Consider the following 17,981-nt stretch of genomic DNA (forward strand, 5'->3'; position numbering starts at 1 on the left):
CACTTTCACTTTGACAGGTAGTATAAAGTGCTGTATAAAGTGAAGACCATTTATGAAGAGCAAAGCTGATATTGTATTCAATTGTGAAACTTTAAAGCTTTTCCTGTAATGCAAAGAAAAACACAAGGATGTTTCATCACTTGGGGAAAGGCTGCATTGTTTCCAAAGCATCTCATAGTAACAATTTCCACCAGTGGTGCAGTAGGCTCCAGGATCTCTGCATCCTCATTGACACCCTTTTCTTCTTGGTTGTAGTGGGGTTTAAACTCAGAGCCTTGCTCTTGCTAGGAAGCACTTTAGCACTCAAGTCACACCACCACACTACCCTTTTATTTTTTGCTTTAGGTTATTTTGCAGATGGGGGGGTCTCTATTTTTGCCCAGAGCTGGCCTTAGACACAATACTCCTACTTATGTCTCCTGTGTAGCTGAGAATACAGGTGACAGCCACCTCTCCTGGACACTCATCCACATTATCTTTTTTTTTTGTGACTCTGGGGTTTTTACTCTGGGCCTCATCCTTGCAAGGACACCAACATTTTTTAGTACTAGCCATCATACTGTGAGTGAGGTAATAATACATGTTTGTGATTATGCTTTGCACTTCTCAAGATAATATTGATCATCCTTTTATAGATTTTGTGCCATTTTTATCCTCTTAAAAAGTTTTTTTGTTTTTTCTTTTTTATTGTGTTTACATTTGTTCATATGTGTATACATTGTTTGGGCTGCCTCTCTCCCCTGCCCCCTGTCCCCCTCTCCTCCAGTCCCCCTGCTTACAGGCAGAACCTGTTCTGCCCTCTTGTTCTCCAATTTTGTTGAAGACAAAACACAAGAAATAATAAAGACACATTATTTTTGTTAGTTTGAGATAAAGCTATACAAAGAGATTCCTAGTGTTGCTTCCATACACACGTGTATTACAACCCACATTAGTTCATTTCTACCAGACCTTCCCATAGTGACCTCTGCCAGTTTAAGATTACTTTATTTGCTTGCCTACAGTGAGCACATCAGCCACATTCAAGTTTTATGTTTCCTTCCCTTTCCCTATTCCTCCTGTTGTGTTCTCCCCTTAGTGTGTGACCCATGTCCAATAATATTACTGCATTTGTTTTAGTTCTATAATCCACATTTGAGGGAGAATATGCTATTTTTGGCCTTCTGAGCCTTGCTAACTTTGCTTAAAATGATGTTCTCTAGTTCTATCCATTTATTTGTGAATGGCAAAATTTCATTCTTCTTTGTGGCTGAGTAAAATTGCATTGTGTATAAATACCACATTTTGTTAATGCACTGCTAGGTAGTGGGGCATCTTGGTTGTTTCCATAGCTTGGCTATTGTGAATGGTGCTGCAATAAACAGGGGTGTGCAGGTGCCTCTGGAGTAACCTGAGTCACATTCCTTTGGGTATATCCCCAGGAGTGGGATTGCTGGATGATATGACATGTTTGTGATTATGCTTTGCATGTCTCAGATAATATTGATCATCCTTTCATAGATTTTGCGCCATTTTTATTCTTTTTTTGGTACTACTGAGGTTGAACTGAGAACACGGGTGTTAGCCTTAGTGTACAAGTGCTCTGCCATTTGAGCCACTCCTCTAGACTCTCATGTGTATCTTTCTTAATGAAATACTGCAAAGAAAGAGAGAGAGAGGAATATGTGGTCATGTCCTTTGCTCATTTAAAAAAGATGTGTTCTTTAAATTTTTATTTTTGCATTTGAAGAGTTCTCATATATTCTGGGTAAAAGAAATATCTTCCATGTGACAAGTTCACTTTCCTTTTATTAATCTTTATGTTGGGGCACAAAACACCTTCATATTTTTCTTGTGTTTGTTACTGGGGATCAAGCCTACAGCACTCTGTCCATGAGCCATGCCCCAGCCCATGTTCCTTAGTTGACAGTGTCCAAATTATCTATTTATTTTGCTTGTGCTTTTGGTGTTTGTTTAAGGATCCTTTCTTATTTTTCTATTATTGTTGTATTGGGGGTACATTGTGACATTTACCAAAGTTCTTAGCATGTATCATTGTTCAGTTCATCCCCTATGTCATTCTCCTAAGGATCCTTTTTGAAATCCGTGATGTTGAAATTTTTCTGCTATGATTTTTTTTCCTGAGCCTTATAGTTTTATATGTTATGTTTAGGCCTCTGCTTTATTTTTGAGTAAATTTTGTATAGGCATAGGACAGGGTCCCGACACATTACTTTGCATTTGAGGAAAGAACACCATTCCCTATTAAATATTCTTGATCCACTGGCAAAAATGACTTCATGTGATCCTCCCACCTATGTGCAGCTTATTTGTTGAGTTGGAATTTTGGAAACTGCCTGTGCTGACCTAGAACTGAAATCTTCTTAGTCTTCACCATATGAGTAGTTGGGATTAGAGGCATGAGTTTCTTAGCTGTATGTCTTCTTTTGAGAACTATCTGCTCAGTTCATTTCCTTATTTATTAATTGGCTCAATTATGAATGATGAGAATAACTCCATAATACTTATATTGTCACAGTTAAAGTTACTACATAGCACATTCTCCCATTTCTGTATATATTTCATGACAAAAATTAAGAGTATTGATTATGCTTAGAAAAGAATGTGAATTATATGTTTCTTTCCCCTGGATTGTGACAACGTGAATTTTCACTCCATTTACTAGCAAGAACTGGTAACCAGCCCCGTATCTCTTTAGAATTAACTTTAAAAACAAAACATGACTTACATGAAGAGATCCTTTTTTTTTTTACTTTTTGATTGTTTAACTTTATTATTGTTGCACCATTTATACAATTACATATAATTTCAATGCATCCATTGCACTTTTTTTGCTTTTTATTTTTTTCCATTTTTCAATGAGTGGTGTGTTGTTGTCTGTGACAGAGAATGGAAGAGAAACTAGAACTGCAATGAACATACACTTTTTTTCCTTTATTTTCACTGACCAATAAGCAGAACTACAGGTGCACCCAACCATGGACATGCATTAACTTGTCAGGAGAAATCTAGGTAGGCTAAGTACGATGAGAGAATGTTTGTTACTCTCAAAAATATCTGCAGAGGAAGAATGGAGGATTAGCTTGGAGATACATGTGGACAAGGTTAAGTGGGCTTCCATCTGAAAGTTGGCATTCATCCACAACATTAAAAAAAATCAAAAAAATTTTAAATCAAAAGGCTGTAAATTAACAAGAAAACACAGAAATACTGCTCTCAGAAAGATCCGATTGCTTTGGTACAGGCCCTGTGGGCAAGATCTCTCAGGACTCCCATGGCAGGAGAGGAGCTGCTGGGATCTGGTGGCAGAGTGTGAGTAACAGCAGTTTAGATACAGACGGCACTTCCAGACACTGATCTCAAATCCAGGACTGAGTGGTAAAGTTGACGGAAGGTATATTAGATATTTATTATTTGGATTCTCCCCACCCCCTCCCTCCCTAGATGGGACACATCCTCTTCCCCTCCACCCTTGGGCAATACATATCCTTTCTACATGAAGAGATCCTAAGGATGTATTTTTAGAATAAGTGAGCAAAATACATTATAATATAAACAGCATCCCACCTTTTCTGTAACTGTTGTGGTTACCTGCAGAGGCATGTGGACCCCACCTGATGTTTGGTTCAGATTTGAGAACGACACCACACATTTTCAATAGGATGTTGGGTGAATTTTCTGGGGAGGTGTAAAAGTATTATGTGTGTCCAAACTAGGATAGTGCTGAGAGCCCCAAAAACGATGTTCATAGATTCAGGTTGATGAGCAAAATGAAGTGATGGATGATTGCTGAGTGCCACATTTACCTGAATTCCCCAGAATCACTGAAGTCATCATTATCCCTCCTATCAAACTCCTCTTTTATTTGTGGGAAGTCTATAGCAGAAATGTAGGTATAGCCCTCCCCCTAGTGTTCACACCACAGAAATAGCTATAGGCTCAACAGGAGACAAAAGCAGACTATGGGGAGGATCTGTGTTTATGTGCACTCTGTCCTTGTTTTTGCCAGGGATTTTGCTGGTTTTTCAAACAGTCTGACTGTGGGAAGGTTGGCTGGTTTTGCTGCATTCTGGTGCATAGAACAAATAAATGGCAGTTTGTTGCCAGAAGGAGTTAATCTGGCATTCAGAGGCCCTTGTCACTGCAAGGTTATCAAGGAAATATTACTTCTATGAGAGGTCACTGGGGAGGGTGGGGCAGCACTGTCAAGCAGGTGTGACATGTATTGAGGCAGCAAAGGAAGGAGACTCAGCCTTAAGGGGTTGACTTGGCAAGAGATGCACTGCAAGGCATAAGGGCTTGGGAGGATGGAGTCTCTGGTCACCAACAAAGCAGAATCATACAACTTTCCTACATGTTTGTATAATTGTGGGGCACAAGAGAAAGAAGGAGGGACAATGACTTAAAGATATGAGAAAATTTCAAATAGTGGAGTCAAAGAACTTCAGTTTCTGATCTTGCTACCAGAACTGGTGACACTCCAGGGAGGGGTTATCCAAATGAAATGAGGCCACCGCCTGGCCCTTGGGTATTGAGTTCATGATGTGGTAGCAAAAAAGAATTTTAGGATCTGTCATTGAAGAAAACAAGAAAGACTGTTAGTAGAGCAAAGCAAAGGAAAGATAGGAACATAGTGCAGAACCCAGACATGGTTGTGTTCTCATTTGATAACCATGTCATGAGTGTATGCACATCAGGGGTATGCATAGTGAAAAGGTAGTTTGGGAGTTTGACTTGAATTTACAGGGAAAATTTACCTTTGTTCTGACACCTGGTATAATTAGTTGCTTTTGCTGTCACACTGTCTTATCAATTGGGCCCAGTGATTTCATGGCTGGCTTTCATTAAATTAGAGTCACCATGACAAAGATGTTTGAACATACTTTTGAATAAAGGATGAGTCCTGCCAGATGCTCTCTTCAAGACAGAGTACATCCCTGTGATAAGAACTTTTCTTTATTCAGCCAGGTGCCAGTGCAGTGGTTCACACCTGCAATCCTAGCTACTCAGGAGGCAGATATCAGGAGGATCGAGGTCCAAAGCCAGCCCAGGCAAATAGTTCTGCGAGACCCTGTCTTGAAAAAACCCTTCACAAAAGAGGGGTGGTGGAGTGGCTTATGGTGAAGGCCCTGAGTTTAAGCCCCAGTACTGTAAAAAAAAAAAGAAGAATTTTTCTTTATAGACACTTTTTGTTCTAGGAGGAGTCATTTTCCAATGAATTCTTTCCCAGGATAAGTGTTTTTCTTCAAGATATCCTTCCTCAGTTCTCAGAGAGCAGTAATTGTTTTTGGGCACTTGGGCAAGGTCAAGGGGATAGCACTCCCCTCCCCGGCCTTTTTTTTTTTTTTAAGGAAATGTTGCAGCTTGTTGAGGATGTGCAAGACTTTAAGCAAATAAAATGGTACCTTGTACTTTTAATCAAGCCAATGATTAATATAGTGTTCATCTCTGAATTCCTGGCTGCTGTTTCCCACGTCTCATTTTCCCTCTTCTATCCTGTCATAGTCTGGCATTTGAGGGACTTGGAAGCTTTCATTCCCAATGTCACAAAATAAAAAACTCTTAAAACTAAAATTAGCTGGGCACCAATTGCTCATGCTTATAATCCTATTATAAGAGATAGAGATCAGGAGGATTGTGGTTCAAAGTCAACCCAAGGAAATAGTTTGAGAGCCCCTATCTTGAACATACCCAACACAAAGAAGGGCTGGTGGAGTAGCTCAAGTGATAGAGTGGCTCCTTATTCAGCATGAGGCTGAATAAGTTGAAACTATAGTACTACCAAAAATAAAACAAACAAACAACAAAAGTAAAAGTACAGGCTATGCATGGTGGTACATGATGTAACTGTAAGGTACTGCCAAATAAAGACCATGCCACATGTGGAAAAGAAAGATTTATTGGAACCAGACTGCAGGACTGTCACTCTTTTGGGTTCAGAGTGCAGTGGCTTGGCTGAAAATGGGTAGTGGGCTTTATAGGAGGGGCCAAGCCATGGGGGAGGGAGAGAGTTTCTGGTCTCTGATTATCTGTGACCACCAGATGGAACAGGTTGACATGCCTGGCTAGTTGAGTAACTGGAAGTTCCTGAGTTGTTTTGCAAGCGGAGAAACAATCAGGAAGGGAGAAACAAGTGGCCATAAATCAGGGGGTCTAGTTTTGGTGCTAGCCTTGGGACCTTCTGCCCACCCCAAGAATGCCAGGGACCTAACAGTAATGCAGGCATTACTCAGCTTAGGCTGAGGCAGAAGGATGTTGAGTTGGATGTAAGCCTGAGCTACAAAAGTGGGACCCTGTCATGAAATTATATTTTTATTTATATTTTATTATAGTTAATAAAATAAAATTGAACAAATAAGACAGTCAGTTTCTTATCAAACTAAACACATTCTAGACATAGGACATAGCTATCAATATCTTTAGATTCAAGCAAATTAGTTCATCAGCTGTGTTCATGGAAAAGCTTCTCATGAATGTGTATAGAAGTGTGGTGTGTAGTTGACAAAGCTTAGGGTGAACTAAGATATCCTTTCATAGGAGAATGGAAAAACAATTTGGTACATGCATCTGCTGGAAGATTGTTCAGTGATGTGAAGAAATCAAGTATCAAGCCACGAAAAGAGAAACCTTAAAATACATTTCTGGTGGAAATATGTAAGTGTATTTGGCATTGTGAAAAAAGCAAAACTATTAGAAGTAAAAGTATGTCTGGTTGTCAAGCTAGAAGGGAGATGGTCAAAGGCAGCACAAGGTGTATTTGGGAAGAAACCATTCAGAGGGGAGTACCTAGCCAAGGCCAGAACTCTACTGCTGCTTACATATTTGGAGTAGATATAGGAGAGGCATATGGTGGGAAGATTTGCTGGACAGGAAAATTTTTCCAGAGTTAATGACTGCTAGGGGAAGTAGAGGAGGTAAGTGGTAATTAGGTAGATTGCAGCTCCGGGGACCCCTGGTGAGGTGAGAGTCTGTCATTCCTTTGAGGTTAGGTGTGGTGTTTTCGGTTAGTGGTGGGGTGTTTCTAATAAGCTGCCTGCAAGGGTGGGGGATGTGATTCTGACATAGTTTTCCTTTTGTTCAATCTAACATTCCTGCCTTTCATATATATATGAAAGGGAACGGGGTGCTGTATTTCCTGCTGAATGGGGGTGTCGAGATCTCCTAAGGATAGGGGTATCTGTGTGGTCTTCTTGCTTCAGGCACGTGTAGCAGGCTTGTTGAACGAACAGGCAAGCATTGCATCATTGAGCCACATCCACATCCGAAGAAGTGGAATTTAGAAGAATAATGTGCAGTTATAAAATCTTGGCTGTTATGCTTAGAATAGTTTCAACTTAGACTCCTTAGTTTAATGTTACTAGGCTGGTGGTTGTGCTGGGGATGTAGCTTAGTGGTGGAGCTCTTGCTTAGCATGGGCAAGGCTCTGTGTTTGATCCCCAACTCCACAAAAGCAAATGAAATGGTGTTGCCATGGGGCTGTTTTCTGTGTTGAATATAGAAAGTCAGATACAGTGGCTCCCATGTTAGAGCTGATTATCAGTAGATGGCATGTGAGAGCCTTTCACTGTTCCCTTGGCCCTCCTCTTGTAAACTAGCATCAGATGTATTTGGTTTCTCAAGAACTAGAAGTCAGCTCAGATTCCAAGTGTCCCTAGTAACTGACACGTAGTCATGTGACCTGCTTGCCACTTTCCACATACACTCAACCCCATGACCCTTCCTTTTGGATGTGAGTAATACGCATCAGTAGTTTTCTGGCCATAAGGACAGCAGCAGTGTTAGTTCCTCTTTGAGATTTAGTTCCTGTTCCCACACAGGACAGAAATTTCTCTTGTGCTTCCTGGGCCATCTTCAGAAGTACAGTTTTGCTCATCTTTTCACTTTGAGGCATTTCTCCAACCAGCAGAGGATGATTGCCGGGATTTAAGGAAAGAAGCCTTCTGCATAACAGACTGCCAGCAAGAAGTGTGGGTGTAGACACTGTAGCAGGTTCTACAGAAGTCTTACCTGGAGGAGGCTGATCTGGAAGGACAGACAAACTCTGTGCCCTGGCCCTGCTCTCTGGTATGCAAGTCTTCCATTTGGGTGATTCTGAGTTTTATTCTTTGTTGTGTTTGTTGTAAATTGATAATACTAAGCCCTCCTCAGAGTTCTGAGTAAAATTCTATGGAACCATTGTTCTTGAAGGGTATATGGGAACCCCAAATATGTAGTTTACTGGACATTTAGGTAGATAGCCTCGATTCTGCATTTGATTCATACCTGAAGACTTGTGGAACTGAGTGCTTCACCTGTCCAGTGTGGTGCTAACTCCACCTTCAATATAAGCATCCTTGGAATCATCAATGGCTGATAACTGAGCCTTGGGCAGTTGTTGGAGTTGTAATATCATGATAACTGCCTCCTTGACTTTTCTCTAGATTCCCAGTAGACAGACTTACCATTGATGAGTGTGTGTGTGTATTTTTACACATACTATACTTGATTTGAACTCAGTTCTATCACTTGAGCTTGGCCTCCAGCCCCTTTGGCTCTGGTTGTTTTGCAGATGGGGTTTTTGCCCAGTCCCTCCTGAACTGTGATCCTCCTGTTTTATGTTCTGCCCCATTCCTGGGATGGCAGGTACAAACCACTGTGTCCAGGTTTTTTCTTTTGAGGTAGGATCTCCCAAAGTTTTTTGTCTAATATGCCCTTGAATCACAATGCTCCTGATCTCACCCTCTTGTGTAGCCTGAGATGACAGGTGTACACCACCCTGCTCTGCTATTGGTGGAGTTGGGGCCTCATGAACAATTTTCCCAGGCTGGCTTTGAACTGTAATACTCATGATCTCAGCCCTCCAAATAGCTAGATCATAGATGTGAACACATAGATGTGTTATTTTTAGTATTCCTAATACTGACAGCATGTGTTCACGACACAGTGTTCTTTTAACTTTGCCTCTTGTTATCTTCATTTTCTATGTCATTAGCCAGTGTAATGTCATCTGATGGCTGGTCAGAATTGATTTCCTTTTGAGATTGGAGGAGGTTTCATGAATATCTTTTGGAGAACAGAACTGTAGACATTTTATTATCATGGACAAATTCTACATTGAATGATTGAGGATCTCCATGAATTCTCTCAGGGAATGTAGTGTCTAGCCTGTTTCCCAGGGTCCTAGGATACTCTGTTTTGGGTGTGCCAGAAAGAGCTCTTCTCTCGCATATCTTACTGCTAGGTGTGTCTGTATGCTGAAAATTGGTGCGTTGCAGCCTGAATTCTTAGGAGCATAGAGGTTTTGGGAGGTGTGAATTGTTTTGCTTTCTCTTTCATGCCTGAGCTCCTTCTTCTCAATTGTTTCTTTGAAGTGTATAGTGGGACATAGAGAGAAAAGACAACCTGAGTGTGTGATAAATATTCCACCCAGAAGTCAAAATTAATACTTCTGGGAGGAATATTTTCACTCAGGCAGCTGCAAATGATTTCTCTTAATTATTTATAGTCAATCAGGAGTAGGTGTAATGACTTCTGCCTGTCTTCTGGTCTGTCATTTGTGTGATCGAATGTAATAATACACTTTCTCTTCTTTTTTAGATTTTGTGATGATGGTTCTGGAGTTTGAGCTGTGGCTTGCTATGCAAGGTATGTACTACTTGAGGAATGCCCTCAGCTCTTTTTTGCTTTTGGTTATTTTTATAGGGTCTTGTGGATTGGCCTTGGACTGAAATCCTACTGCCTGTGTCTCTTGTGAAGCTGGGACTAAAATTGTACACCACCACTCCTGCCTCCTTTGTTCAGATGGTGGTCTCACAGTAAAACTATTCACATCCATTCTGTATGTTCTTGTTCCTGGTCATTTATGAGGAAGTGATTGTGAACACAGAATTAGAATTGTGATTAGCACTTTCATTTATTTAGGATAAACATGTAGAGAGTACAGAATCATGTGAATTTTTCATGAATTGAGTATGGACCCAGGCATCTGTCCCACCCTTTCCCCATAAAGGTGCTTGGGATCTTTGAGCACTCAGTGACCTTTGAGGATGTGACCGTGACCTTCACACCGGAGGAGTGGGCGTTGTTGGATGCTTCTCAGAAGGCACTATAAAGATGTGATGTGGGAGATCTTTAGGAACCTGGCCTGTGTAGGTAAGAATGAGGACATCCTCCACTTACTCCAGGGGAAACCATGTCCTATTTTCTTTCTTTAATATTTACTCACTTGTTTAGTGTCACTTGGGTTTGAACTCATAGCTTTGAGCTTGCAAGGCAGACAGCTTACTGATTGAGCCACACCTTCATCCAGACTTTTCTTTTTATCTTCTAGGGTAGAACCCAGGACCCTGTGCAGGCTCATTAATCTGAGTATGAGTGTACTGCTCCCCAACTTCCTGTTTGAAATTTTATTTTCCTTTCTGTTGTTGTTCTGGAGTTTGAACCCAGCCCTCAGGCAAGGTGGACAAGTGCTGTACCACTGTGCACACTGCCAGCCCAGAGAAGGTGGGATTCCTGCCCATGAGCATTTTCCTGTTGACAAGGAATATTTTGTTGAATAAACCAGGCATGTTCCTAGCTCATCAGGAAATTGTAATCATTTTTGTATAAATTGTCTCCAAACTCTGGTCCTGTGAAGCATTGTTTCATTTGATTTCACATGACAGTTAAATTCTATAATATTTGTTTCTGTGTATAGCTACTTTCAGTTACCTAATATCCTCCAGTTTCATCCATGTTGTGCCAATCAATAGGCTTTTCTTTATTCTTTCCTTTTTTTTTAATTTTTGACAGGATCTTGTATTTTAGTTCAGGCTGGCCAGGTAGTAGTGAGTCTACTGCCTCAGCCTTCTGAGTGCTGGGATTCCAGGGTTCTATGTGTAGCTACCACACTGGGCCAGAATTTCTTGTTTTAAGTATGAATAATACTGCAGTGTGTGTGTGTGTGTGTGTGTGTGTGTGTGTGTGTGTGTGTGTGTGTGTGTATGTGACATTTCCCTCCATTCATCATCAATGACGCTCAGGTTGTTTCCTTATCTTAGCTGTTGTGAATGATGCTGCAGTGAACACGGAAGTGCTGATGTCGTCATGAGGTGATTCACTTGCCTTTGGGCTATAGCCAGTAAGAGAATTGCTACGTTCTCTGGCAGTTCTGTTTTAATGTGTTTGATTCTGTTTTCCCTAAGGATTAAACAATCTGCCTTTCCATCAACTGTGCATGAGGGTTCTGCTTTTCCTACACACTCCCAGCATTCTTTTGGCTTTTTGTGAAAAGTCACTTTAATGGATGTGAGGTGGTGTTTCATGGAGTGATGGACATTTGCCTCATGATTAGCGAGGCTGAGCACTCTTTTCTATATGCATGTTTACTTTTCAGTTATATTATTGAGTTTTCAATTTGGTTCTTTGTGCCATTGAGTTGCATGACTTCTTAATAATTTTAGGTTTTTTTTTTTTGTGGGACAGCTGTTGGAACTAAGGGCTTTCTGTTTTCAAAGTGGCCAGTCTTCTTGGAACTCTTTCCCTGGGTTAATTTTGAACCTCAATTTCCAAATCGCAGTCTCCTAAGTAGCCACGTTTTATAGGAATGAGCCCCTGGGTCCTGGCTATTCTTACAAATGTAGGATGGTAAACAGTTATTTTTTTTAACTTTTTAAAATTTATTTATTTATTTATTTAAATTATTTTTAAAATTCATATTTACATATAATTTTTGGGTTTTTCTCCCCCACCCCTCCCTTACTCCACCCCCCCTCTCCCCCCACCCCCTCAATACCCAGCAGAAACTATTTTGCCCTTATTTCTAATTTTGTTGAAGAGAGAGTACAAGCAATAATAGGAAGGAACAAGGGTTTTTGCTGGTTGAGATAAGGATAGCTATATAGGGCATTGACTCACATTAATTTCCTGTGCGTGGGTGTTACCTTCTAGGTTAATTCTTTTTGATCTAACCTTTTCTCTAGTTCCTGGTCCCCTTTTCCTATCGGCCTCAGTTGCTTTTAAGGTATCTGCATTAGTTTCTCTGCGTTGAGGGCAACAAATGCTAGCTAATTTTTTAGGTGTCTTACCTATCCTCACATCTCCCTTGTGTGCTCTTGCTTTTATCTTGTGCATGTTTTTTGTCTTTACTTTTGTTGTTGAGTTCTAGTTTTATTGCATTGTGATCAGATAGAATGCATGGTATAATTTCTATTTTCTTATATTTGCTGAGGCTTGCTTTGTGCACTAGGGTATGATCTATTTTGGAGAAGGTTCCATGGGCTGCTGAGAAGAATGTATATTGTGTAGAAGTTGGATGAAATGCTCTGTAGACATCAAGTAGATCCATTTGATCTATTGTATATTTTAGATCTAGAATTTCTTTATTGATTTTTTGTTTGGATGACCTATCTATTGATGATAATGGATGTTAAAGTCTCCCACAACCACTGTGTTGGCGTTTATATATGCTTTTAGGTCTTTCAGGGTATGTTTGATGAAATTGGGTGCGTTGACATTGGGTGCATACAGATTGATGATTATTATTTCCTTTTGGTCTATTTCCCCTTTTATTAGTATGGAATGTCCTTCTTTATCTTGTTTGATCAATGTAGGTTTGAAGTCTACTTTGTCAGAGATAAGTATTGCTACTCCTGCCTGTTTTTGGGGGCCATTGGCTTGGTAAATCTTCTTCCAGCCTTTCATCCTCAGCCTACGCTTATTTCTGTCGGTGAGATGGGTCTCCTGTAAGCAACAAATTGTTGAATCTTTCTTTTCAATCCATTTTGTCAAGTGGTGCCTTTTGATGGGTGAATTAAGTCCGTTAACATTAAGCATTAGTACTGATAGGTGTGTGGTGATTCCTGCCATTTAGTTGTCTTAGTTGTTTGAAGGTTCGATTGTGTATACCTAAGTTGATGTTACTCTCTACTGTCTTGCTTTTTCTTTTCCTGTAGTTTGGTGCTGCCTGCCTTTTCATGTTTAAGTTGGGTATCACTTTCTGTGTGCAGAATCCCTTGCAGAATCTTTTGTAGTGGTGGCTTTGTGGTTACATATTGTTTTAGTTTCTGCTTATCATGGAAGACTTTTATTGCTCCATCTATTTTGAATGATAGCTTTGCTGGGTAGAGTATCCTGGGGTTGAAGTTATTTTCATTCAGTGCCCGGAAGATCTCACCCCACGCTCTTCTTGCTTTTAATGTTTCTGTTGAGAAGTCTGCTGTGATTTTGATGGGTTTACCTTTGTATGTTACTTGTTTTTTCTCTCTTACAGCCTTCAATATTCTTTCCTTAGTTTCTGAACTTGTTGTTTTAATGATGATATGTCGTGGAGTAGTTCTATTTTGATCTGGTCTGTTTGGTGTCCTGGAGGCCTTTTGCATCTGTATGGGAATATCTTTCTCTAGATTTGGGAAATTTTCCGTTATTATTTTGTTGAATAGATTACGCATTCCCTTCGCTTGCACCTCTTCTCCTTCTTCGATGCCCATGATTCTCAAGTTTGGTCTTTTGATGGAGTCAGTGAGTTCTTGCATTTTCTTTTCACAGGTCTTGAGTTGTTTAATTAATAGTTCTTTGGTTTTTCCTTTAATTACCATTTCATTTTCAAGTTCTGAGATTCTGTCTTCTGTTTGTTCTATTCTGCTGGATTGGCCTTCCGTTTTGTTTTGCAGTTCTGTTTCGTTCTTTTTTCTGAGGTTTTCCATATCCTGGCAGTTTTCCTCTTTAATGTTGTCTATTTTTGTCCTGAGTTCATTTATCTGTTTATTCTTTGTGTTCTCTCTTTCACTTTGGTGCTTCTATGGTTTCCTTTATTTCTTCTTTTGCTCTTTCAAATTCTATATTTTTGTTGTCTTGGAATTTCTTGAGTGTCTCCTGTACATTTTGGTTGACCCTATCCAGTATCATCTCTATAAAATTCTCAATGAGTACTTGTAGTATGTCTTCTTTTAAATTATTCTTCTGGGCTTCATTTGGTCCTTTGGCATAGTTTATCTTCATTTTGTTGGAGTCTGGATCTGAGTCTGTTCTCTTCATTCCCCTCTGGTTCCTGTACTAATTTTTTGCTGTGGGGAAACTGGTTTCCCTGTTTTTTCTGTCTTTCCGTCATTGTCTTTGGTGTTGTTACTGTCCCTGTACTGTGTGCAATTAAGTATTTTCTAACTTGTAATAATAACAATGGTAATATTTAGAATGGAAGGGTGAGCTGAGCTGGAAAGCAAGAAGTTAAAGAAAAGGGGAAAACAAATACACAGACAAGAGGGAGAAAGCAGAACAAGTTTTCAGATAAGAAAGTTTCAAAGTCATAAACAGGGAGTGTTAGTGTACTAATTGACAGTAAACTGAACAGACATTAGAGAGACAGAGAGAGGATTGAAAATCAAAGATAAAAAAAATTAAAAAATAAGTAAATGAAAGAAATATCTATATATAAAAATGAATTAAAATAAAATGGAAAATGGAAAATAAAAAAAAATAAAAAAACTTCCAAATTTATATGCAATGCAGTTTCAGTCTTAATAATTTAGGTGTCCAACTCAGTTTCCAATCCTGGAGATGGTGCCTCAGATGTTGTTCTGTAGTTGTCTCATCAAAGGGGATGCATAAAGTAGAACAAAACCACACACACACACACACACACACACACACACACACACACACACACACAAAGCCCCACCAAGTGTCCCAAGTTCAAATACAATACAGTTTCAGTAAGTTTTTCAGCTTGCAGGTGTAATTCGGTTGTTCTCTCATCAAAGGTAGGGAGAAAAAGAAAAAAAAAAAAGAGTCTGGAGACAGTTCTGAGAATGATTTCTGCAACTGTGGCTTGCCTGCCTGCTGCTCTCAGCCTGCTGTTGCTGGCGACATTATTTATGCCAATCTCTGGGGTGAACTTAGCACTCACTTGGTCCCACAGGCTTTGTTTGTTCAGAGTTCTCCTGTGCGGGAGCCTCTGCTACAGGCTTTCCCCTTTCCAAGCACTGGGAAAGGTGACACTGCACCCGTGTTGTCAGGCCTGCGTGTTTATTTGCAGTTCATGTGGGAGGTGGGTCTTCCTCCCTCTCCTATGCAGTTTTCCTCCCACCGCCACTTTCACAAGCTTTCCTGCTCCTGATTACTGGGCGGTGCTGCTGCTCCTGCTGGCCGCCATGTTTGTTTACAGCTCACGTGGGAAGTGGGTCTTCCCTCTCTCCTGTGGCGTTTTCCTCCTTCCGCCACTCTCACATGCTTTCCCAATCCTGGTTGCTGGGTGCGCGCCCCGCTCCCGCCAGAGGCTCTCTGGCCTGCCCGGCTTGTTTATTTACAGTTCCAGGAAGGATTCCTTTCCCCCAATCTTTGGCACTCAGGGTGCCCCACCCTCTTTCCCGTGTGTCTTATTTGTTCTTATTGCTTATTACTCAGTTTCTCTTTTTTTCCCCAGGTGGAGGTCAGTCTGTCCAGGGGGCTATGCTGCTCTGGCCCAGGCTTGTCTGTGGGAGTACCGCGGTACCATGAAGCTCACCTGGTCTGCGTCTTCCCAAGCTGTCTGGGCACCGGCCACTGGCGGCCCGGGGGCCCTCCTCGTTTCTCCATTTAACGTGAGGTGGAGATTCTCTGCACTGGCTGGAGATGTGGAGGGGTCAAATTTATGCCTTTTCTCAGTGATTATGCCTGCAAAGTGTGTCTCCGGCGTCTCTCCAAGATTTCACTATAGAAGGCTCGCTTTCTGCTTCCTACCTCTAGCCGCCATCTTGGAATCTAATCTCATGGAAGACTTTTAATGCTCCATCTATTTTGAATGATAGTTTTGCGGGTAGAGTATCCTTGGATTGAAGTTATTTTCATTCAGTGCCCAGAATATCTCACCCCACGCTCTTCTTGCTTTTAATGTTTCTGTTGAGAAGTCTGCTGTAATTTTGATGGGTTTACCTTTGTATGTTATTTGTTTTTTCTCTCTTACAGCCTTCAGTATTCTTTCTCCAGACTCAGTATTTGTTGTTTTAGTGATAATATGCCGTTGGGTAGATCTATTTTGGTCTTGTCTGTTTGGTTTTCTGGAGGCCTCTTACATGTGTATGGGAATAGATTTCTCTAGATTTGGGAAATTTTCTGTTATTATTTTGTTGAATATATTATGCATTCCCTTTGCTTGCACCTCTTCTCCTTCAATGCCCATGATTCTCAGGTTTGGTCTTTTGATGGAGTCAGTGAGTTCTTGCATTTTTTTTCACTGGTTTTGATTTTTTTAACTAATAGTTCTTCAGGTTTTCCTTTAATTACCCTTTCATCTTCGAATTCTGAGAGTCTGTCTTTTGTTCTGTTCTTCTGGATTGGCCTTCCATTTTGTTTTGCAATTGTGTTTCGTTCTTTTTTCTGAGGTTTTCCATATCCTGAGTCCTTTCCTCTTTAATGTTGTCAATTTTTGACCTGAGTTCATTTATTTCTTTGTTAATTTTGTTCTTTGTTTCACTTTGGTGTTTATACAGTGCTTCTATGGTTTCTTTTATTTGTTCTTGTACTTTTTCAAATTCTCTATTTTTGTTGTCTTGGAATTTCTTGAGTGTCTCCTGTACATTTTGGTTGACCATATTGAGTATCATCTCTATAAAATTCTCATTGAGTACCTGTAGTATTTCTGCTTTTAGATTATTCTTGCGGGCTTCATTGTGTTCTTTGGCATAGTTTATCTTCATTTTGTTGGAGTCTGGATCTGAATATCTGTTTTCTTCATTTCCGTCTGGTTCCTGTACTAATTTTTTGCTGTGGGAAACTGGTTTCCCTGTTTTTTCTGTCTTCCTGTCATTGCCCTTGGTGTTGTTATTGTCCCTGTACTGTGTGCCATTAAGTATTTTCTAGCTTGTAATAATAACAATGGTGATATTTAGAATGGAAGGGTGAGAGGAGATGGGAAGGAAAGAAGTTAAAGAAAAAGGGAACAACAAACAAACAAGTAGAAAAACAAACAAAGAAACAAACAAAAAGGTTTCAAAGATATAAACAGGGAGAGATAGTGTACTAATCAATGGTAAGCTGAACAGGCATTAGAGAGACAGAGAGAGGATTGGAAAAAAAATGAAAAAAATAATAAAATAAATTAAATAAAAAATAAAAAAATAAAGATCTCCAAGTTAAATGCAATAAAGTTTCAGTCTTAATACTTTTGGTGTTTGTCCCTCAGCCTCCAATCCTGGATGTGTTGTCTCAGAAGTAGTTTCTGTAGTTGTCTCATCAAATGGGAAAAAAAACCAAACCAAACCAAACAAAACAACACAAAACAAACAAACAGAAAAACACCACAAAGTGTCCCAAGTTAAAATGCAATACAGTTTCAGTAGGTTTTTCAGCATGCAGGTGTAGTTCGGTTGTTGTTTCATCAAAGGAAAAAAGAAAAAAAGGAGTCTGGAGACAGTTCTGTGAATGACTATCTGAGGCTGTGGCTCATCTGCCCGCTGCTGTCAGCCTGCTGTTGCTGGAAGCTTTATTTATGCAGATCTCAGGAGTGAGCTTAGCACTCACCTGGCCCCTCAGGCTTTGTTTACTCAGTGTTCTCCTGTGCACGAGCCACTGCTACAAGCTTTCCCTTTTCCAAACACACTGGGGGAGGTGACACTGCACCCACTTTCTCAGGCCTGCATGTTTATTTACAGTTCACGTGGGAAGTGGGTCTTCCCCCCTCTCCTGTGGAGTTTTCCTCCCACTGCAGCTTTCACAAGCTTTCCCACTCCTGATTGCTGGGAGTGTGCCACTGCTCCTGCCTTCTGCAGCCAGCTTATTGTGAGGGATTTCCCCTCCCCCCTTTTGGCACTCAGGGCACCCCGCCCTCTTTGCTACATGTCTTTTTTGTTGTTATTGCTTATTATTCAGTTTTTCTTTTCTTTTTTCCCTGGGTGGGGGTCGGTCTGTCCAGGGGGCTATGCTGATCTGGCCCAGGGTTGTCTGTGGAAGTACCGCATACCGCTTAGCTCACCTTGTGGTCCGCATCTTCCCAAGCCGTCTGGGCGCTGGCGTCTGGTGGTGGCCTGGGAGCCCTCCTGGTTTCTCCATTT

At 40.6% G+C, this 17,981-nt stretch overlaps 1 protein-coding gene across 6 annotated transcripts in view; it reads left to right on the forward strand.

Moving 5' to 3' along the window:
- Positions 1 to 7,620: 7,620 nt before the first annotated feature.
- LOC141416728 (uncharacterized) overlaps positions 7,621 to 17,981 on the forward strand; it is a 30,505-nt gene continuing 20,144 nt past the window's right edge. For 5 of the 6 annotated variants that reach the window (XM_074054014.1, XM_074054013.1, XM_074054021.1 and 2 more), the window contains exons 1-3: positions 7,621 to 8,064; positions 9,577 to 9,624; positions 9,989 to 10,131. The gene's annotated coding sequence lies outside the window, so the exon portion shown is untranslated. The remainder of the gene's footprint in view (positions 8,065 to 9,576; positions 9,625 to 9,988; positions 10,132 to 17,981) is intronic. The other variant, XM_074054020.1, reaches the window with a different exon arrangement.

The sequence above is a fragment of the Castor canadensis genome, chromosome 14 (assembly GCF_047511655.1).
Source record: "Castor canadensis chromosome 14, mCasCan1.hap1v2, whole genome shotgun sequence".
Classification (NCBI taxonomy): Eukaryota; Metazoa; Chordata; class Mammalia; order Rodentia; family Castoridae; genus Castor; species Castor canadensis.